Below are 25123 nucleotides of genomic sequence, written 5' to 3' on the forward strand. Positions count from 1 at the left end.
TGTATAGTAAAAGAACAGAGTCCAGTTTTAATCTTATACATATGGCTAGCCAGTTATCCCAACACAATTTATTGACTCAAGCAGACTTTCCCCATTGCTTGTAATTGTTGACTTTCTCAAAGATCAGATGGTGGTAGGTGTGGGGCTTTATTTCTGGGTTCTCTGACCTGTTCAGTTGGTCTATTTGTCTGTTTTTTGTACTGGTACCAGGCTGTTTTGGTTACTGTCGCCCCATTAGTGTACTTTGAAGTCAAGTAGTGTGATGCTTCTGGCTTCGTTCTTTTTGGTTAGAATTTCTTTAGCTATTTGGGTTGTTTGTTGGTTCCATCTGAATTTTAGAATAGCTTTTTTTCTTTTTTCCAATTCGATGAAAAATGTTCTTGGTAGTTTGGTAGCAAGAGCATTGAATCTGTAAATTGCGTTGGGCAGTATGGCCATTTTAACATTATTGATTTTTCCTATCCATAAGCATGAAATGATTTTCCATTTGTTTGTGTTGTCTCTGGTTTCTTTCAGCAGTATTTTATAATTCTCACTGTAGAAATCTTTCACTTCCCTAGTTAGCTGTATTCATAGTATTTTTTTATTATTCTGTGGCTATAAAAAAAGGAATTGCATTCTTCATTTGGCTTTAGCTGAGATATTATTGGTGTATAGAAATGCTAGCGAATTTTTATATTGATTTTGTAACCTGAAATTTTAATGAAGTTGTTTATGAGCTCTATGAGCCATTGGGCAGAGACTATGGGTTTTTTTTTTTTTTTAAGTTTAGAATCATATAATCTGTGAAGAGAGATAGTTTGGGTCTCCCTCTTTCTATTTGGAGGCCTTGTATTTCTTTCTCTTGCCTGATTGCTCTGGGTGAGACTTCCAGAACTATGCTGAATAGGAGTGGTGAGAGTGGGGATCCTTGTCCTGTTTAGGCAGTAATTCCAGCTCTTGCCTGTTCAGTATGATGTTGGCTGTGGGTTTGTCATAGATGGCTTTTATTATTTTGAGGTATGTTCCTTTGATGCCTTGTTTGCTGGGGGTTTTTAACAAGAAGGAATATTAAATTTTATCAAAAACATTTTCTGCATCTATTGAGATGATTATGTCATTTTTGTTTGTAATTTTGTTTATGTAATGAATTACAATTTATTGATTTGTGTATGTTAAATCAACCTTTCATCCCAGGAATAAAGCCTACTATAGCATAATGGATTAGCTTTTTGGTATGCTGCTGGATTTGTTTGCTAGAATTTGGTTGAGGATTTTTGCATCTATGTTCCTTCGAGATTTTGGCCTAAAGATTCCTTTTTTCATTGTGTTTCCGAATGATGCTGTCTCATAGAATGAGTTATGGAGGAATTATTCCCCCTTGATTTTTTGGAGTATGTTCAGTAGGATTTCTGTCAGCTCTTCTTTATACATCTGGTAGAATTTGGCTGTGAATCTGTCTGGTCTAGGGCTTTTTCTGGTTGGTAGGTTTATAATGACTGATTCAATATTGGAGCTCATTATTCATCTTTTCAGGGTTTTAATATCTTCTTGGTTTATCTTGAGAGGTTGCATGCTTCCCAGAATTTATCCTAGGTTTTCTGGTGTGGGTGTATTGAGGTGTTTCTAATTGTCTCTGAGGATTTTCTGTATTTCTGTGGGGTCAGTAGTAATGTCTCCTTTTTCATTTCTGATTATGTTTATTTGGTTCTTCTCTCTTTTCTTTTTATTAGTCTAGCTAGTGTTCTACTAATCTTACTTATTCTTTAAAAAAAACAACTTTTGGTTTTGTTAATGTTATGTTTGGTTTCTCACATTGCCATTTAGTCAGTTAAGCTCAGATTTAGATTTAGGCTATTTCTTTTCTTTTGCTAGCTTTGCAGTTGATTTGCTCTCATTTTTCCAGTTCCTCTAAGTGTGGTGTTAATTTGAGGTCTTTCTAACTTACTGATGTAGGCATTTAGCACTATAAACTTTCCTCTTAACACTGCTTTTTAGTTACATCCCAGAGATCCTGGTATGTTGTATCTTTGTTTTCATTAGTTTCAAAGACTTTCTTGATTTCTGCCTTAATTTCACTGTTTACCTAGAAGTCATTAAGGAGAAGATTGTTTAATTTCCATGTAATTGTATGGTTTTGAGTGTTTATCTTGGTATTGATTTATATTTTTATTGCATGTGGTTTGAGAATGTTGTTGTTATGATTTTTAAAAAATTTATTGAGAATTTTGTTCTGGCTGCATACATGGTCAATTTTAGAGTATGTGCCATGTGCAGATGAGAAGAATATATATTCTTTTGTTGACTGGAGTGTTATGTGGATGTCTGTTAGGTCCATTTGGTCAATGTTGAGTTAGGGCCCAAATATTTTTGTTAGTTTTCTCTGGTACTGTCAATGGAGTATTGAAGGCTCACATTATTAATATGGTTATCTAAGTCTCTTCATAGGTCTCAAAGAACATTGGATATTTCAGTGTTTGGTTACATATATATTTAGGATAGTTAATTAAGTCTTCTTGTTGAACTGAACCCTTTAGCATTATGTGATATTCTTGTTTGTCCTTTTGGATCATTTTTGGTGTAAAGCCTGTTTTGTCTGAAATAAGAATAGGTACCCCTGTTCTGTTTTGTTTTCCATTTACTTCATACATGTTTCTCAGTCCCTTTACTTTGAGCCCATGGATGTTATTGCATGTGAGATGGATCTCTTGAAGACAGCATGCAGTCAAGTCTTGCTTCTTTATCTAGCTTGCCACTCTGTACCTTTTAAGTGATCTGTTTAGCCCTTTTGTGTCCGAGGTTAATGTAGATATGTGAAAATTTGATCATGTCATTGTGTTGTTAAGTGGTTGTCATGTAGACTTGATTGTGTAGTTGCTTTATAGTTTCAATGGTCTATATAGTTAAGTGTGTATTTGTGGTGGCTGGCAATAATCTTTTGTTTCTGTATTTAGCACTCCCTCAAGGACCTATTGTAAGTCTAGTTTGATGTTAACAAATTCCCTTAGCATTTGCTTGTCTTAAAAGGATTTTATTTCTCTTTCATTTATAAAGCTTAGTTTGACTAAATATTAAATTCTTGGTTGAAATTTCTTTTCTTTAAGGATGCTGTACAAAGGTCCCTAATCTTTTTTAGTTTGTAGGTTTCAGTGAAAAAATCTGCTGTTAGAGGGGGTTCTCTTTGTAGGTGACTTTCCACTTCTCTCCAGCTGCCATCAATATTTTTCCTTTCATATTGACCTTGGAGAATCTGCTGACTATGTGTCTTGAAGATGTTCCTCCTGTGCAGTATCTTGCAGGGATTCTCTGAACTTTCTGAATTTGAATGTGTACCTCTCTAGCAAGGTTGGGAAATTTTTCACGAACAATATTCTCAAATATGTTTTTCAAGTTGCTTGCTGTCTCTTCTTCTCTTTCAGGGAGGCCAGTGAGTTGTAGGTTGGGTTTCTTTATATAATCCCATGTTTCTCAGAGGTTTTGTTCATTTTTTATGATTTTTTTTATTTTTCTCTGACTGATTTGAGAAACTATTCTTCAAGCTCTGAGGATCTTTCCCTACTTGATCTATACTGCTGTTAATATTTCTCATTGAAATTCTTGTAATGACGTTTTTAGCTCTATCAGATCAGTTTGGTTCTTTCTCAAAACGTCTATTTTGTCTGTCAGCTCTTGAATTACTTTACTGGATTGCTTAGATGCCTTGGATTGGGTATCAACTTTCTTTTGAATCTTGCTGATTTTCCTTGTCATCCAGATTCTGAATTCTGTGTATCACATCAGCTATTTCAGTCTGCTTACGAACCATTGCTGCAAAGCTTAATGCAGTCATTAGGAAGTAAGAAGACACTTGAGGTTTTAGATTTGCCAGAGTTCTTGCCCTGGTTCTTTCTTATGTGTGTGAGCTGATGTTTTGTTGTTGTTGTTGTTGTTTGAAGTGGAGTCTCACTCTGTCACTCAGGCTAGAGTGCAGTGGCGTGATGTCGGCTCACTGCAACCTCCACCTCCTGGGTTCAAGCAATTCTCCTGCCTCAGCCTCCTGAGTAGCTGGGACTACAGGTGTGCCATAATGCCAGGCTAATTTTTGTGTATTTTTAGTAGAAACGGGTTTTCGCCATGTAGGCCAGTCTGGTCTCGAACTCTTGACTTCAAGTAATCCGCCTGCCTTGGCCACTTAAATTGCTAGGATTATAAGTGTGAGAACCATGCCCAGCCTTGATGTTCCTTTAATCTGTGCAGTTGCTGTCCTTTGGATGGGGCTTTTCACTTTTATATTCTTTGATGCTCTTAAGAATTTGACTGTGGTTTATGTCGGCTTTAGTTGGCTGGCTTTTTTCTGTTATTACAAGTTGTCTGTTATGGTAAATAAAGAATAGATAAAGAGACATCCATAATTATAGAAGTATATAATTCAGTAGGTAAATAAAGTATGTCAAATTTTTAGTAATACCCTTTTTAATTTCTAATAATACTATAGATTTAAGCAATAATTACCAGTTATTACTACACCAATTATGCAGCACCCCAAATAATTGAGAAGACTCAATAGCCTAGCCTGGTATACCTATTTAAGTCTTTAATAAAGACAAGGGATTCAAAATAGCAGGAGACAGAAGACCTAGGTAAACTTTTATGTTCAGATTTCAAAGTTTTTTCTCAGCTGCACCAAATTTACTTCTTTAGATCGTGAACCACCAAGAAGCATGTGTGACATCCTGGTCTCAGTGAAGCTATATTACATTTTTACTGGGGAATCTTTTATACCCCATTGGTCACAGCCAAAACCAAGCTGTGTACTAACGAAAACCAAGCATAGATTATCAATCTGTATTATTTCAACTATCACTATAAATAAATTGGCACACTGGCACAGAGCACCTCTGAGTTTTGGGACATTAAAAAGGGCACTATGAACAACTGGCTAGAATATTTCTTCTAATCTCAGCCAATACTTATTATGGTTCCAGATATTTCTGGAGTTAAATACAGTCTAGAAATACTTCACAGCAGCTGCAGATTGGCTCTATACTAAATCCCAAAAAGAGAGACACACCAGATATTTTTATGTGTCCCTTATACAATGTATGTAATATTCTTACAAAAGGAAAAAATGAAAAAAGAAAGGAAGGGAGAGAGGGAGGGAAAGGGGAAGGAAGGAAGGAAGGAGGGAGGAAGGGAGGGAAGGAAGGAAGGAAAGAATGAAGGAAAAGGATTAATTATAATAATAACTCTAGATCTAAATACCAGTTTACATGAAATACATAAGGCTAACAGATGCAATAAAAAAAATCCAGAATGTGAGATACTCTAGAGAACAAATGATCTAATTTCCTCAAACATAAAATTTCCTCATACTCAAAAAAAGAGTAGAAAAACAAAGACTAAAATTATGTAAGGGATATATAAGCCAATTCCAATGCGCAGAATCAATCTGGATCCTGAAGCAAATGAGTAAGCTATAAAAATAGGAAACATTTGGGATAATTTGAACACTGGCTGGTTATGTATTGGTATTAAAGAATTATTGTTATGTTGTTGTTGTGCTACTAGTATGGTGGATATTTTTAAGCATCCTTATGAAATGGTGATAAACTTTATGAAGTTTGTGATTTAAAAAATCATCTAATGGCAGTCTTAGAGCATATGAAAAGCTTGCAGAGCCAGGGAGATCACATAATTTATTATCCAAAAAAAAAAATTGAAAGCGAAAGGAAGAGCTTTTTATACATTTTCCTGGAACAACATTCATAAGCCTAGAATATTCCTGGCAAAGTAGGTATTCTGTCCCTCCCCAGTATATATCCATGTAGATGGACTTAATACCTTGCAAAAAATAGAGTAAAATCATTCTGATTATTCTAAGTCAAAAAACCTCCCCTCCCTTCTTTTAGGGTCCAAGCTTGGTCTGAGAATTAAATTGATATAAGATAGATTATTAGAAGAAAAGCATAAGAAAACTAATAAGTGGCAAAAGAGCTGTCATAAAAATGGAGATCCCAAAGATGCAGCTAGAGTCAGTTATACTTATATGCTGGATCGGACATAGAATAGTAAACTGTAAAAATGTGACTAGATTATGTGGGAAGCCTTAAAAGTTATTAACAAGGGCTGTACAGAACTCCTTTGGTTTCAATTTCTCATCTTTGTAGATTAGGGTGCTGCATCTTTCTAGCATAGAGAGGGCATCTTTCACATGGGAATTTCCTTTTCTGCTTTGAAGAAACAGCAGAAGGGTCAAAGTGATTTTTTTTTTTTTTGCACCTTCTGTTTTTCAAGTGTCTTTAACTTAGTCAATAGGCCAGAATAGTGTATATTTAACCCCTTCAGTTGGTCTGGATTTAATTACAACTGAATATGGCAAAACCAAGAAAGAAGTCACATTTAAGATAAAGTAAAAAATATTTCGATGCTGCTATATAGAGACCAAAAAAGAAAAAATAAAGTATTATTTTATACTGATTCTTTCATCATCATTCAATATGTTCAAATGTGCTTAGGAATAAAAATGTACCCTATGACTACTACATTAGGTATCATGTCACTCTCTTGGAAAGACATTATTGCTATGAAATCTCATTTATTAGTTCATTTCACCTGTTGGCTCGCTGTGGTAGGCTCCTCATATTTTTAAAGTTTTTGTTCGTTAGTCATCCTGGAATATGAACTCCTCCAGGATTTCTTTTGGGGATTTCAAGATAAAACAAATGATATTGTACAGGAGATACACTGCAACAGAGATAATCCTGAAAGGTCCTGGTTAAGAAGTTCAAGGTGGGTGAGAATGCTCCATGAAGAAAACTATCCATTGCTATTGCCCATGTTATTTCACTGAATTATATCTAAAGTCATCTTGAAACTCTAGATGGCCATCCTTATGCTATATAAAAAATCTTAAATTTACCCATTTAAATATAATCTATCAAAAAAGGCAACATTTTAGGCTACATTATATTTACCAAGTACTTTCACATCCACTATACTGCTGAATATTCCTGATTGTTATTAAGTCATTCAAATGTTTTTCATTAAATATAATTCAAAATTAAACTTGTTTCATAAGCAAAATATTCAATGCAAATATGCAAATGTATAAAAATACTACAATGACTTTTAACCATAGCTTTAATATCAATCTATTAGATTTGAAGGATGGATGTCATTTTTCATTCTTGTCTTCTTTTTTTTTGTAATGGTGGATTTATTCATTTTCTCTCAGCTTTGAGCTTCCTAATCACAGGGTAAGACTATCCTACCATGGAGAAAGCACATAATACAGGCTAGCCAGTTGTAGCTCTCCATCTAACAACACAAGATGATTGATGTATTAGTCTGTTTTCACACTGCTATAAAGAATTACCTGAGACTGGGTAATTTACAAAGAAAAGAGGTCTAATTGATTCACAGTTCCACATAGCTGGGGAGGCCTCAGGAAACTTACGATCATGGCAGAAGCTGAAGGGGAAGCAAGGAACATCCTACACGGCAGCAGGAGAGAGAGAGAATGAGGGGGAAACTGCCATATACTTTTAAACCATCAGATCTTGTGAAAACTCACTATCATGAGAAGGGCATGGGGGAAACCACCCCCATGATCCAATCACCTCTCACTAGGTCCTCCTGCTGATACATGGGGATTACAGTTCCAGATGAGATTTGGGTGGGGACACAGAGTCGAACCATATCAATTGATATAGAGGGGCTTATGTAACTCACAAAGAGGAAATCACAGAGATTTTTAAGGAATAGTTTGGGCCATGTGGAAAACAAAATTATTTTGCTTTTGATGCAATGAGAGCTAAGGAACATGCAAATCATCATTGACCCCCAAGTATAGAAATTGTCAATTAATGAAATATAAATAAGGAAACAAAGTTTAAAATGGTAAACAAGATTGTTGTACCATAATGTCGGTTTTACCACTGAAACACTGTGAACCCTCTTAAACAACCTGTTTCATTAATTATGTTAATAAACATTTGTGTTTAAGTTAGTTTGGCTTTAGTTTCAATAATCTCTGAGACTTGCTTGACATATTGTCTAATAGTAGGAAGTATGTATCAATTACTGAACAGAATCTAGTGTAACCACCTTTGCACACAACTAATCTGATCTCCAATATTTTGCAGGTTTTCCTGATCATCACAGTGTTCTGTCATTCATATGATACAGTTGCCACAGTATCATATTATACAGAAAAGAACAATGGCATTGCCTTGTATGGCAAGGCTTAAAATAATAATAGTCCATCCAAATCTATCTTTCCAATTAATACCTATCATTGAAGGCCCATAGTAAAGTTTTTCATCCCAGAAATCTTCATCCCATGGTGACCTCTCCAGCCCTTGTCCTCCAGTAATGGACAGATTCTAACAGCCTCCTCCCCCACCCCAGAATCCTCACTTCCTGATGTTTATGTCTTCGTATAATTCAAAGCCCTTGGTTGTGGGTGGGGACTGCGACTTACTTCTAACAGAATATGGCTAAGGCAATAAGATATCACTCTTGTGATTATGTTACTTTTTTTAAGACTGTCTGTGGGAAAGAGAGTTTCTGGGGTGCCAGATGAGTTGGTCTCCCCTGTGTGAGACACCCATGGGGAGAAATGGGCAGCCTCTGAGGAGAAAAGTCTCCTTATTGCCCTCATGTCTTTATGCCCCGAGAGCATAACCGCTCAGCGGCATTCCACAGGTTGCTCAGGGAGATAACACTCCCTTGAAGCAGTGGAGTATAATCAAACATCTTGGCTCCTCCTGAAACCCACTCCCACCCATTTCAGTCCCGATAAGTTAAAGATCTTAAGTAGTTTAGACACATGCCTTTGCTCAAGGAAATTCACAGAAACCGCCATTGCTCTACATCTTATTGAATGACTCACGACTTCTTCACTGATTAATCCTTTTCCTCATCCCTTCCTCTCTCTTTCATCTGCCCTAAGAACAAAGAGCTTGTAAACCAATAAATTAGTCAGAGCCGGAGAGCTCTGGGCCGTGAGCAAGGCTCTGATGCTCCGGTCCCCTGGACCTGCCTTTTAGACACTTACTCTGTCTCTAACTCCTTTGTCTCCGCCGGATTTGGGGTACCCGCTGGGTGGTGTGGGGCTGGTTTCCCCAGCACTGTCTTTCTAGGAGACTCATGTTGGAGCCTCTGTGCTGGCTAGTTGAAGAAAGGGTTAATGTTGGGAAAAACCCAAACAGTATGGAACTGTCCGCAGCCTCTAGGAGGCAAGCACATACTCTAAGCAACAATTAGCAAGAAGCTGTGCCTCTCAGTCATAAAATCACAACGAAATGAGTTCTGCCAACAACCTGAGTGAGTTTAAGTGAATGCTTTCCAGATTGAGCCTCCAATTGAGAACATAACTCAGCAACTCCAACACTGAGACCTTAAGCAGAGGATTCAGTTAAACCTTGACCAAATTCCTGACCAGCAGAAATTGTGAGATAATAAATATGCAGTGTTCTAATCTTCTAAATTTGTGGTAATATTGTTACTCAGAAATAAATAACTAGTATATTTCCAGTAGAAAATGCTGTTAGTTCAATCAAGCTTTTAGGTAATAATGTATCTAATGAAATTTACTGATGCATTAAACTTTCTTATACCAGTATTTAATTCTGGCCTATTTTCCTTCTCTTATAAAACAAAGTAAATTTTGAAGAGTATAGATTACGTCTTCTACTTATTATGTGGGAACAAACTAGAAATAAACTGTTTGCTATTAGATAGTTTTATATTATATATTATATTATAATGAGGATTCTGTCATAAATCATTGTTTAGTTTATAATGGAAGATACTCTTGGCTAATAAAGAAGTGAAATAACTTGATAATAAGTTCTTAAAGAAACCTACTTTCTGGACCCTTAGCTTTAGAAGAAAAATTCCAGATGTTTCTTTTTAGATACAATTTGACAACTTTGTTATACATTAGGTGTGACTGCAGAATTCTAAGATGAACCTCAATAAGCCACACACTTGTATAATCCTTCTAAGTGAGTGTTGGAGGAATACATGAATATAATGATATATCACACCCCTGATTGTATTATGTTATTTGGCACAAGTGAGTTTTTAAAAGGGAGATTATACTGGGTGGTATGGGCCTAACCACATGATCCTTGTGATAGGCAGAATTTTACAGTGACTTCAAGGACCCTCACACTGTTACAACAATTTTCTTCTCCTTAAGTAGGGGCAAAATTTGTGTATAAGATAAGATACAATTATATTCATTGTTATGTTAGATTATATAGCAAAAAAACATATTACTCTGAATGGGAGTGACCCAGTTTGTTGAGCCATTTAAAAGCAGAGAGTTTTCTTTGTCTGACTGCAAAAGGGAACGTCAGAAAGTTGTGCTTCAGTGGGCCTAGAGGAAAGCAGGCATGGATGGTGCAAAATCCCTGTGGGAACCACATGGAAAGGACCTGAGAGCAACCTCTAGGAAATGAGAGTGGTGCATGAGTACAATAAGCAAGGATTGGGACTCCAGTCCAGTTACCAAAAGGAACTAAATTTTGCCAGCAAGAATAAACTACGAAGCAAATTTTCCCCTGCAGAGCCTCCTGAGATGAGAATTTAGTCAGGCCAACACCTTGATTTCACTCTTGGGATTTCTGAACACAGAACTTACACATGCCATGCCAGACTCCAGCTACATGCAACTTTGAGCTAATAAGTGGATCTTACTTCAAACTGGAAAGCTTTTGAGACTTTATTATGCAGCTATCAAAATCTAATGCTAGAGTTGAGATTCTTCCCAGTGAAAGAGATTCAAAATCAAAGTGATTGAAATCATAAAAGGGAAAGGATCTGTTGCTGGCTTTGAAGATGGAGGGTTCATGTGGGAATGACCTGAGAGTAGTCTATAGAAACTGTAATCAACCTCCAACTGACAGCCAGAAAAAGATTGGGAACCTCACAAGCCACAAAGAACTGAATTCTGCCAACAATCTGAATGATCTTGGAAGTGAATTTTTCTCTAAAGCATCCAGGTGAGAGCTCAGCCCAGCCAATGCCTTGGTTTCAGCATTAGAATACAGTGAACAGACAGTCCAGCAACTCTGCTCTGCCACGCCCAGACTTCTGACCTGCAGCACTGTGAAATAAAAGTGGTGTTTTAAGGCACTAACTTCGCGGTAGTAATTCCTTACACAATACTGCAAGGGAGTGGAAGAAGTTGCATATCTCTATATTCACTAACAAGACTTTTGCCTTAGATCAGTGAGGGACAGAACGGAGAAACAAGGAAAGAGAAATGGAAACTGAAAATGTATAATAAAGAAGAACACCAATATTGGTTTGATAATGAAAAGACATTGAGAACAAAATTTGTTTGAAATTCAGATAAAGGTCAATCACGAAGAAAATGAATTGATACATTTTCATTAGAAAGATAAAAGTGTTATAACTCAATAACATTATGTTTTGACAAAATTTTAAACAAAAATTTACAAAAGAAGTTTAAAGAAATTCTACTCCTTTTTAAACAAATTTATCCATTGTTTATATTTTGCTAATTTTCTTTTTTAATCTCTTTTTCATGTGTATATATGTGTGTATATTTTATATGCATAATTTTGATTATGTATTATATGTCATGTTATATACATACATACATACAGGCATATACATGCTTTCTCATATATTGAAAGATTAATGAATAACTTTTTAAATGAGCCATATGAGAGTAAGTTTCAGACACCAATACCCTTTATCTCTAAATTTATCGTTATTTGTTAAAAAAAAATTATTATATAAGCATAAAATAGTTATCAAAATGAAGAAATTTAACACTGATTTATTATTACTAACAAAACCAAAATCTATATTGCAATTTCATCAATCAAAAAATTATGTCCTTTATAGTTTTTTTAATAATTTTTTTTGGCTGTAACTCAATTCAGAATTACGCATATCATTTAATTTATTTACACACCTACAATCTGGAAGTATCCATTAGCATTTCTTGTCTTTTTCTTAACTTAACATTTTTTTAAGAATGTAGGATTTTTATTTTAGAGAATGACCATCAACTTGTGTTTGCTTGACTGTTTGTGGCCGGAATACCTGAATTGGTATTGTGTGTTCTGCATCAAGCCACTAGATTTAACAACTATTGGTGATGTTCCTGCCTTATTCCATTGACTAGATTATTTAATACAATACATATACTCTTAGGGAAAAGCATTCAATATTTTACCATTAGAAATATTAGTGATGAGATCTTACTTTCTTTTATATGCCACTATAGTAGCCTGGAATTTGCAAGGGTGTGAATATTTACACCATGGGCATTGGCAAATGCTACCAGTAAGAGTTTCTTCCTCAAAGAACTAATAGCTAAATGTCTACCAATGTGCTAATGATTTCAACTATTATTTGTTTTTAGAGGGTTTTTCTACAATATGGGAATTTTTAAAAAAATATTTAATCAAGCATTTTTTTGTGCCTAGTTTTTTCTCTTTCTTTTTGGGAGCAATAACATGTATGATGGAAAAATTTATATTTCCCTCAGTTCACTTATATTGTGTTCATTTTTTTCTAGTCTTTGTCTTCCTTATTTTCTTCAGATTGTTGTGTTTTGGTTTTCAAATGTGTCCATCTATTTAATAAATTTTTAAAAATATAGTACGTATAGACCATGGAATACTATGCAGTCATAAAAAATAACGAAATTATGTCCTTTGCAGCAACATGGATGCAGCTGGAGGCCATTATGCAAGCAAACTAATGTGGGGACAGCAAACAAATACTGCATGTTATCACTTATAAGTGGGAGCCAAACATTGAATAAATATGGACACAAAGATGGGAATAGATACTGGGGAGCACTTGAAAGTGAAGGGTGAGAGACGGACATGTGTTAGAAGGCTACTTATTGGGTACTACACTCACTACCTTGGTAACAGGATTATTCATATACCAAGCCTCAGTGACACGAAATTTACCCAGGTAACAAACCTGCATGTGTACCCCATGAACCTAAAAAAAAAAGAAAAAAATTGATCTATCTTCAATGCACAGAAGTATTTCTTTTGGCATTTCTAAATATTTGTTAAATTATTCCAGTATTTTTTACATTTTATATATATACTTTTTACTTCTATATTTCTATTAGATTTCCTTTATGACTTCCATTTCTCTACTTGAATTTTTAATCTTTTCATTTATTAAAATCATACATCTTTTCAATTTTTGGTAATGTGTATAATAGTTGTATTAAAGTTATTCTATGCTAATTCTATCATCCTATCATCTCAGGGTCAATTTCTATAGACTGTTTATTTTCCTGATAATGAATCATATTTTTAGCTTCATCATTTGTCTAGTAAATTTGAATTCATAGAGGACATTGTCCTTTTTTAATTATTTACGCCCGTTTTAAGTATTTACGATAAGAGTGCAAGTTCAGTACTTTACACTGTCATGGGTATATATGGAAGTCCTAGAATCTAGATACTTGGACTTTTAGATGAAATATTTTGATAAATGCTGACAACCAATTTTGAAATGTTAAAACATCATGCCAAACAATGCTGTGCAATTAAATAAAATATGCCTATAAGGTATATCTAGTGAACTCCAATATGTGAACTCTCTTCTGTAGAACACATATCCATTATGTAATATACTATGTGTATGCCACAGAACACAGGCAAGTTATATATATGTTACATAGACACATGTACCTTTTAAGTCAGGTATGTGTATTGTTTATCTGCCTGCATTCTGTTTACTACCTGTAAAACTAATACCTCATAATAGATGTTTAAATATTTTTATATAATCCAAAGAACAAAATGTCTTACCATTTGCCTTGAAATGGTTCTTTTATAGCAAAAAAATTTTTTTGAAGGTGATAGATATATTTATGGTATAGGTTGCAGTAATGGTTTCACAGATCTATATTTTATAGAACAATCTCCAGACTCATCAAATTGTATACATAAATATGTACAACATCTTGTGTGCCAATTATACCTCATAAAGCTTTTTTTTTTTGAAAAGATGGTTCTTGAACGTCTTTATGATATCAAAACATATAAAAAATGCTATGGTAGTAAAGTAGGAATTATTTAATAAGTACTTCCTTACAACAATGATGATAGATTTCTTTTTTTTTGCTCTGTTGTCTATTCTGAATTGGTAGTTCTTGAGATATGTTGGGTTTGGAACATTCTTTAAATAGTTAATTGTTTTCTTATACTATCTTTTCAGCTCATTTTACATTTAGAATATGGAACAGACAACATGTATATTTTTGGCATTCTTCAATTTATCATCTTAAACTCATGTCCGCCAATACACACCCATCAGAAGCACTCATATGCTCTTATATTATTTGATAATTAATTCTAAGATAGGGATTGTTCCCATATTAATTATCTGATGGATTTCTTTAATTATTTGTTTATGCCAGGCTTCATGAGAGTCCCTGTTGGCATTTTGTCTCTCCTTCCTATTCTCCAACACAGGTAACACATTGTAAATAAGCAAGAATTATACCATAGTAGAAACATAGTCAGAGTGAACATTGGGAGAACTCTAGAACTTGTTCTTAGGCAGGGCATGGCTAAAATGTGCTCATATTATAAATAGAAAAAAAAATAAACTAGTTGAATTAATTCGAACATATCAACTTCTCTAAACATTTTTTTATTTATAAAGTCTATGTAATGATTCATTCTTGCTATCCTCAGAGGCTGAATGGGAGAATGGCAGATAAAAGTGTTTAAATGCTGTGAAAACTAAAACACGAATAATAAAAGAGTCTGTACTTGCTGCCATGAAGATAAAAAAGCAGATGCCTGAGAAGTATGCTTTCAATACTGCCAAGAATGTCCTCTTCTATACATAAAAATCAAATCTGCTAAACCTACTAGTAATCACTGTTTCAGAAAATAAAGTAGTAGATACAAATGCTCAGAGTACTCTAAAAGAACCAGAACAGAAGATATGCACTAATTTGGATAGCTAAGTCACATTTCCTTAGAACAAGAACATACTTTCATTCTCAGAGTAATGGTTTGAGAAAACTGGAGTGGACAATTAGAACCCTTGTTGTCTAAAATTGGAAGAGATGAAAGTATGATGGGTTGACTTGAACAGCTTCGTAAGTATGTGCTCACAATCAGCATGAGAGGGAACCAAAGGAAGGTTCCCCCTTTTAATAGATTCCTCCACTTCTCTGGAGGATTTAGAATGAAAAGTTGGCTGGGGGGCAGGTGCTGGTAAAACTACAGGTTGAGTATCCTTTATCCAAAATGCATGGGACCAGAAGTGTTTAGATTTCAGATTTTTTTTTTTGAAATATTTGCATATACATAATAAGGTATCTTGGGGAAGGAACTCAAGTCTAAACACAAAATTCATTTATGTTTTCCACACACATTACACACATTGCCTAAACGTAATTTTAAGCAAAATTCTTAATCATTTTCTACATAAAACAAAGTTTGTGTCCATTGAAGCTTCAGTAAGCAAATGTGTCACTATCTCATGTCAACATTCAACAAGTTTTAGATTTTGGAGATTTCGGATTTCAGATTTTTCCATCAGAGATGCTCAACCTGAACACAACTGTTGCCACCCAGTAAGGATGCTGATACTGCTATTCTTTCCTTTTCTTTCTTTTATTTTTTCCCCACATAACCTCAAATTTTTTTCCTTACCTGATGCAGTGGTCCCATGACCTGACTACAACTGTGGGTACCAGAAGAATACAGGATTATTAAGTAAGAAACTGTAGCTATACTTTTAAATTTAAATATCAGAATTCCTAAGGGCCTGATGAGCTGAGTTTTTACCTTCCTCCCGTTTGGTAAAATCAAGGAGTATAATGAATGCAGCCCTATTGCTTAGCAATTGATATAGCCCACTATGAAAATGTAAGAAACCTACCCTAATGTAACTCTACCCTATGTGAATGGGAGTGTTCTGAGAGACAGATAAATTTGCTAGATTAGTATTCTTGCTGGAAAGTTGGACAAGCACAGAGGATGACACCAATAATCCTCCTGAAGGCTGATAAGTTTGGGTAAGAACGGAGAGAAAAAGGAAAGAAGGCTGAGCATAAAGAAATAAATACATAGTTAACACAATTAGAATAATACAATATTATATTGGTGCCTTAAAAAAGGGTCAGAGCAAGAGATACATTTTTTAGGTCAGTTATACTGGATTTCTGAAAAAGTCAAATCATATGTTGCTGAGACCACTCCTCTTTTTGTCTGACAAAATTAAATGGAAGCCTACAAACAAGAGTAGTGCCACTTTGGAGGCATTTTGGTCATACAATAGGATAATGGACTAGACTATTTATCAATATCAGGCTGTAGTAATGTCTGCCTCTTATTTTTCAGGTTATATCTACACATCTGCAGCCATACTGGTATGGCCTAACACTGGCATCAATGGTCAAATGTATTGAAAATTGAGTTAAAGACCCCTGAGAATGTAACACCAACATAACATGACTAGCCTAAAGAATGATGGGATTTGCTAATTTATATGCAAAATAGTTCTGTACGAGTTTACCATAAGTTACAAATAGTGGTAGATCAAGGAACAAAACATGAAAATTTATGTAATGACTATCGTATAGATTATTATTTAAACCTATTTCTACCCCACACCGGCTTTTCCAAATGTTAGGCTTATTTATATTGATACAATTGCTATCTCTGTTATATAAATTATCTACTAAATATAAGAGATCCTTGGCCAAAGCCCAGAGGGTAGCCTCTGCAGTAAGTAATTTAACCTTGAAAAATGAAAGTCTGATGCTCATCCTTAGCTCCCAGAGGTAATCTTTGTTTTTCTTGGCTCCTTCACCTATCTAAATAGTAACAATGTGATATAACGTGGGGACTAGCTATGCCAGAAAGACCAAGAATGTGATTTAGGATCAGGGTTTTGGATAACATGGTGTCAATTGACCTGAAGACTGAGATCAACCGCATGGGCAATCAATCAATCATGCTTGCATAATGGAGCCCCAATAAAATTTCTGAATGCCAAGGCTCAAGTAAGTTTCTCTGGTTGGTAACACGTATTGCCACATATGGATGTTGGAAGGCAAATGCATCTTCATACCACAAGAAGAATATAATAGGAATTCTGCATTTGGTAGTTCTTTGAAACTCTGCTTTTCTTTTGCCCTTAGCTAATTTTACCCTATGTTTTTTTCACATAATAAACCACAGCTATGTGTATTATACTCTTTAGGGAGTGCTATGAGATATTCTAGCAAATTATCAAACCTGAGGGTGATTGGATATACTTTTTTTCTCTCCCCTCAAACTTATTGTGCATATCAGAGAGAAAGCAGTTTAGGGCATATGCCCTCTACCTTTATAGTTTGCTCAGCTTCATCTGAATTTGCCATTAAAGGATGTTTTGGAGTTAGCTGGCAAAATATATTAAAAAGACGGAAGCAAGCTATAACTCCAATAAAGTATGCATATACCATTTACCAAACATGATAAATGAATATGTTTTTAAAAATTGCAAAAGTTGTGTCCACAAAAGCATTCCACTCTTACTTAAAAGGATATTAGTGCAGATCAATAGATCCAGATCCATAGATATAATGTCCAGTTGTGATTGCCAGTGAACAGATAACATGGCTAACAATGAGACTTGATATTCTGTGAAACACTAGTCACAGTATTGAATTCAGGATAATATAGTGGGCCATAGCCAGGAATATTATTTAAAAATCATGTAGATTTTGAAAAAGTTAAAAAGAAAAATAGGTAATTGCAAATACTACAGAGTCAAAATATTTAAAAAACAAACAATAAAAAGGCAAGGTATGTGGCAAAGATATGATCAATTTTACTGCCTTGGCTTAAGGCTATTTGTTTCAATGCACTATTTAAAGGCCCAAATGTATCTTGATACGTCTTAAAGTTGTCATTATTTGGGATCACTAAGTAAAATGTAGGTAAATAGTATTGAATCAAAGAAAAATAATAAAAATTAGTGGGAAATATGAGGTATATTAATTGGTTCTTATGGGGCTAATAAAGACATACCCAAAACTGGGTAATTTATAAAGAAACAGAGGTTTAATGGACTCACAGTTCTACATGGCTGGGGAGGCCTCACAACCATGGTGGAAGGCAAAGGAAGAGCAAAGGCATGCTTAAATTGCAACAAGCAAGACAGAACATGTGCAGGGGAACTCCCCTTTATAAAACCATCAGATCTCATGAGACTTACTATCGTGAGAACAACTCCCATGATTCAGTTACCTCCCACCATGTCCCTCCCACAACATGTGGGGATTATTACAGTTCAAGGTGAGATTTGGGTGGGGACACAGGGCCAAACCATATCATGAAGTTTATGAAAAAACACATAATAGGGTCTGTCAAATAAGTGACTCAAATAATTTTCCATATAAAAGGAAAAGTTAGGGAAAATGTAAGAAAATTGAAATTAGTTATTTTAGTAAAGATGGATACATAAAGATATTATATGAGATTTTAAAGGGAGGGAAACTACATAAAACAAATTAAAGATGTAAAAATGTTGATATTTCTTAATTACATTAATTCATATCATAGGTCTGTTGAAAGAGAAATGAAATTCATCATCATAAATTTCTTAACACACTCAGAATATAATTAATCTGATTTTATATAACACTTATGTTCATTATATTGTGGGAAAGGCACATATTTTAATTCGCTTTTATATTTGAAAGCCTATTTTCCTAACCTTTCTTTTTCTAAAGATCTAAGAGATCATGTTGTCTACTTACTTCATTTTACATATGGGTTGTCTGAGACCTTGAGCTATCAGGACAAATTTGTGCCCTTGACCCTTAATTACTAAGTAATTTTTAATCCTTTTTTAAAATCCAGACATACTGAACACTATAACACTCTCTCAAAATCTTTTATCACTTTTCTCAACAAATAATAATCTTTCCTATTGAATCATTTTTCCAAGAAGCTCTCCAACTTTTGAGATCTAATAGATTAGAATTGATATTTTAAGACAAAAGTTGTCAGTTAAAATTACCAAATTAAAATAATAAAGACACAGCTAAATTGAATTCATTTTGACTTCAGAGGAATAGAGTTAAAAGAGGGAAAAGGAAAAAGCTTTAAAATGAATTTGGCTCTTGAAAGCACAATTTTCCAGCCAAATTAAGAGAATCTTGCTTGACATCAAGGTTAGATCAAATTCTAAACTTGATTTCATTCAAATTGATTGAATTTGAAACAAAAAGTTTAGCTGAGTTCCACCTGGGAGAGATTTTCAGATTAATGACATTTAGCCCAATATACTGCATGGAATATGAATGTAGAAACTATTATGCATTCATTTCAGAAATTCACCAAAATAAAAAAGATTCCCTCATACAGAATAAAATGCAATGAGCTGAAGGCCTTTCCACTGATGTTATTGTCGGGTCTGATGCTAACTTATAAAATCTGCATTATCTCTTTGAGTCACAGGTTTCTAAAGCACTCACATATGTATCATAAACACACACATACACAGCATATTTGAAGGAAATAAATGATTGTAGGATTATCAAATAGGTTTTAGAAATTGTATTAGTCCCTTCTCATGCTGCTAATAAAGACTAACTCGAAACTGCATAATTTATAAAGGAAAGAGGTTTAATTGGCTCACAAGTCAGCATGACTGGGGAGGCCTCACAATCACGGTAGGAGGAGGAATAAAGTCACATCTTACATGGTGGCAGGCAAGAGTGTTTGTGCAGGGGAAGTCCCATTTATAAAATCATCAGATCTTATGAGACTTATTCACTACCACGAGAACAATATGGAGGAAACTGCCCCATGATTCAATTATCTCCACCTGGCCCCACCCTTGACACATGGAGATTATTACAATTCAAGGTGAGATTGAGGTGGGGACATAGCCCAACCATATCAGAAGTGTATAACCCTTTTATAAACAGATACCTCCAAATTCAGAAACTTAGAATCCAAGTAGTTTAAGAAGCAGCATTTTTTGACCCCTGTTAGCTATCATCAATCTTTACTAGAGGTCTGACTGACAAGTAGTTATGAGGTGCTCTGATGCACTCACAGAGGTAGAACTGGAAATATCCCTCCCTGGTGGTAAAGGACAAGCTCACAAAGTAGGATCAGGCTTAGACCTTAAGGAGGCAATTAACTAAAATTAAAAACTCTTATTACCTCTCAAGACAAATAGTAATTGTCCAATATCGCTCGGATATTCAGAGTTTGCTTGATGATGACAAGTTACAGATGCTAAAAAGGATCTATCACAGACTAACCAGGCTAATAAAGTATTTTCTTAACTGGCCTGAAGACATAAATCACCTAGAAACATTTGATACAGTACAGCATACACAGCTCTTTCTTTGGAGATTCTCATTTAGTGACCCTCAGACAAGGACAGGGGTTGGAATTAACGTTATGTATTCTAGGTGATGCTGATTATCAGGGAATTTGGAAAAGTCAGGACCAGGAATTATATAGGTTTGGAAATAATAGACTCATAAATTAGTGGGCTATAGAATTAGGCTTGTTTTGATTAAAAATAAGCTTGACTGTCACTAATTGGAACTTTGAGTTAATTCAAAGATATATTTTGTGTAAATCATTAAAAATAATCCCAAGGATAGATAAAGTCCTCAAATGTTAATACATTATTTTGTGGAAACTAAGTCAAATACACAATTATTTTAACTTACCTCTAACATACTGCCTATTAAATTATGACACATTGCTAACTTTGCATCAACTGTAAAACTTATCTCAATCTAAAAAATATGAAAATATAAAAAAGAAAAGTATATCTTTGAATTAATGGAATAAACAATTAGAGAAACCCACAAAGTAATACAAAACCATAACATAGGATGGGTAAGTAATTTTAGGGAGAGGAATTTCTGTTAGGTTAATCCTTCCTAAAAGAGCTACTGAAGTGGATACCTCAGCAGAAAAAGAAGTAAAAAAGAAGCAGTGGTAAACACAAGAACTAAGAAACCATATGGTTAGATTTAAGTAATGCCTTCAAAATGCTTTTGAAATAAATGAATTAATTACAAATAAATAGTGTTTTAAAAATTTTTAGTGTTTCAGAGAGCAATTACAAGGGTGAAAGGCTAAGAGTGTTCCTCAATTAGTACTTAACATTTGCTAAAAACTTTACACTGATTGGGAAGGGACTAGACATACAAAATAGCTTTACACTAACTATATTATTGTTATAATCAGATGTGATATACATCAATTCAATGTAATAAGTTGATAAAACAATTTTTCAAACAAATAAAGGTTAAAAATTTTTTGAATATATTTTCAACTTAACAATATGTAGGAAATAATAAAAATGAAAACACTTGGTTAACAGAAAAGCAGAAAATAAGATCACAGTTACAATTTTTAAAAGTGTTAGAAATGTCAACAAGATGGTGGGAAAGGAGGTTTTAACCCTCATCCTACTGCTACCACCTCCATAAACACCTATTTTGTAACCACTAAGGGATGAAAATACCTTTGTGGGAGCCACACAGTTCAGCTGAAAGGATCCTGCACTTCAATGAGGCAAAAAATCTGAAAGTGGACACATTGAAGAAGGTAAGAAGAGAAGTTTCACGGAACTCATATCACCACTCCATCAAGGCAACACAACGTGATGCCAAGAGAATTACTTTCAGCTCATAGTTTATTCCAATGGTGCAAAATAAGAGTGAAGTAAGCACCCAGCTTTCTCAGCCCTGTGGGAAACTATCCAGTAGGGCCGCCTTTGTCTTACCCTCCTAGAATATCAAGGGGATTGCCTTACTGCTCTTATCTGGGGCAACTAAGATCAGAAAGAAGAGGCAGGAACTCACAGAAAACAGTGTGAATCTCAAAAACTGGTCATGGAGCCTGCTAACTTGCTTATGGACTCCACCAAAAGCCCCACCCACAAATGCTGCAGTACAACTCACCTGTGGATACAGCCAATGCGTGCCCCCAGTACACTGTGCTCCCCTCTGTGGCTAGCACCTCACAAACTCCTGTGCATGGCACTCCATAGAAACCCACAGACAGCACATCCAAGACCCTGCAAACAGCACATGGACCTCAGTAGCATGTATGAATTTCAGCTGCCAGCTTGACTCTTCTGGATTGGGAGTAAGCTATATAACATTAAATATTTCAAGACACTTCCTTAGAAAAAATAAACTTGAGGTTCTCAGCATCCAACCTAGTTACGTGGTATGAAGAGGAGGCACATAAGACTTTTTTTCGCTTAAGAGTGAACTAAATGAATGGAGTAGGTATATCCAGTGAAAGGGTCTGAGATACATCTAGAATCTCTAGTCAGGCCGAATGGTTAAGATCAGTCAGTACAAGCTAGAGGAGGTGACTGCTTTTTCAAATACAAAGACAAAAATGCAAGTCATCAAAAAACATAAAGAATCAAGAAAATGTGACACCACCAAACAAAATAAAGTTTCGATGAGTGCTCTAAATAAATAGAGATCTATGAATTGCCTGACAAAGAAGACACAGGAATAATCTCCAAGATTAGTAAGCTACAGGAGAGTTCACCTAAACAAAATCAGGAAAGAAAAATACACGAACAAAATAAGGAATTTAACAAAGGTGTGGAAACCGTAACAAAGAACCAAAGAGAAATTCTGAAGCTGAAGAATGCAATGACAGAATTAAAAAATTCAATACAGTTTTGACAGCAGACTTGTCTAAGCAAAAGAATCAGTGATCCCAAAGACATATAATTTGAAATCATTCAGTCAAATAAACAAAAAAAGAGTGAAGAAGAAGGAAGCCTACAAGACTCGTGAGACACAGTCAAGTGAACCAGTATATGAATTTGGGGTGTCCAAGTAGGATCAAAAAAAGAGAAAGGGGTAAAAAGCTTATTTTAAAAAATAATAACAGAAAATTTCCCAATTTTCGGAAGAAAAATGAAATTCCAGGACATGAAGCCCAAAGAACCCAAAATAGGTTAAACATACAGATGTCTTCATCAAGACACATTATAAACAAATTGTCAACAGTCAAAGACAAAGAAAGAATTTTGGAAGCATCAATAGAAAAGTGACTTGTCACAAAAAACAGATGCTCCATGAAACTATCTTTCCCCAGAAACCTTAAAGGGCTAACGAGAATGGGATGATAATTTTAAATTACAAAAACAAACAAAACATTGTCAATGAATAATACTATATTCAGCAATGCTGTCCTTCACAAATGAAGGACAGATAAAGATTTTCCCAGACAAACAAAATCCTGAGGGAGTTCATCACCAATAGACCTACCTATCTTAGAAGAGAGGCAAAAGGAATTCCTTAAGTTGAAACAAAAGAATGCTAATTGGCAAAATGAAAACAACTGAAAGTATAAAACTTGCTGATAAATGTAGGTATTTAGTCCAATTCAGATTACACTAATGCTGTAGTGGTGTAAATAGCTTTTAGATAGCTTTTAAAGCTATTATAACATTTCAAAGACAAATGTTTTATAAGTAATTATAGATACAACATTTGTTAATGAGTATATAATGTACAAACATGTTAATTACGGCATCAATAACAAAAAATGTGAGGGAAAGGAGAAGTGTAAATTTCTATATGGGGCTGAAGTTAAGTAGTTATTAGCTTAAAATAGATTTTTATAGCTATAAGAAAATTTATTTAAACACAAGGTAATCACAAAGGAAAATAAACCATAGTGGACATAAAAAGATAATTTTAAAAGAATCAAAGCATACTACTACAAAAAAGAGAAAATCTTCAAATCACAAAGGAATACAAGAAGAAGGGAACTACAAGTCAAATAATTAACAAAATGTCAATAGTAAGTCCTCATCTATGTATCAATACTTTACATGTAAATGGCTTAAACTGCCCACTCAAAAGACATAATGTGACTAAAAGGATTAAAAAAATAGCAAGATTCAACTATATGCTTCAAGAGACTCACTTCATCTTTAAGGACGCACATAGGCTGAAAGTGAAGGATGAAATAACATTCGATGCAAATGTTAACCAAAAAAGAGCAGGAGTGGATATACATATATCAGACAAAGTAGACTCGAAGTCAACAACCGTCACAAAAGATGAATAAGTTCACTATATAAAGGGTTCAGTTCATCTAGAGAATATAATGATAATAACTATGTATGCATCCAGCATTGGATTACCTAAATATGTAAAGTAAATATACAAAACTAAAGGTAGAAAGAGCAGCAATACAATAAGATTAGAGGGATTCAATAACCCATTTTTAACAACGAGTATGTAATCCAATCCAAAGAAAATCATTAAAGAAACAGCAAATTGGAGCAACACTATAGACCAAAGGGACCTAATAGACATATGCAGAACATTCCATTCAACAGCAAGAGAATAAATATTCTTCTCAACTACACATGGAACATTCTCCAAGATAGGATTGTATGTTTGACCACTAAATGAGTGTTGATAAATTTAATAAAATTAAAATCATATTAAGTATCTTTTCCAACCACAATAATATGAAACTAGAAATCAATAACAGAAGGAAAATCGGAAAATTCAAAAATGTGTGGAAAATAAACAACAGATTCCTGAAGTACCAATTGGTTAATGAAGAAATAAAAAGGTAAATCAAACAGTATGGAACTACACCATACCTAAATGTATGGAATACAGCAAAACTAGTTCTTTTTTTTTTTTATTATACTTTAAGTTTTAGGGTACATGTGCACAACGTGCAGGTTAGTTACATATGTATACATGTGCCATGCTGGTGCGCTGCACCCATTAACTCACCATTTAGCATTAGGTATATCTCCTAATGCTATCCCTCCCCCCTCCCCCCACCCCACAACAGTCCCCAGAGTGTGATGTTCCCCTTCCTGTGTCCATGTGTTCTCACTGTTCAATTCCCATCTATGAGTGAGAACATGCGGTGTTTGGTTTTTTGTCCTTGCGATAGTTTGCTGAGAATGATGATTTCCTTTCCAATTTCATCATGTCCCTACAAAGGACATGAACTCATCATTTTTTATGGCTGCATAGTATTCCATGGTGTATATGTGCCACATTTTCTTAATCCAGTCTATCACTGTTGGACATTTGGCTTGGTTCCAAGTCTTTGCTATTGCAAATAGTGCCGCAACAAACATACGT

This window comes from Pongo abelii, chromosome 12, assembly GCF_028885655.2.
Source record: "Pongo abelii isolate AG06213 chromosome 12, NHGRI_mPonAbe1-v2.0_pri, whole genome shotgun sequence".
In the NCBI taxonomy this organism is placed as follows: domain Eukaryota; kingdom Metazoa; phylum Chordata; class Mammalia; order Primates; family Hominidae; genus Pongo; species Pongo abelii.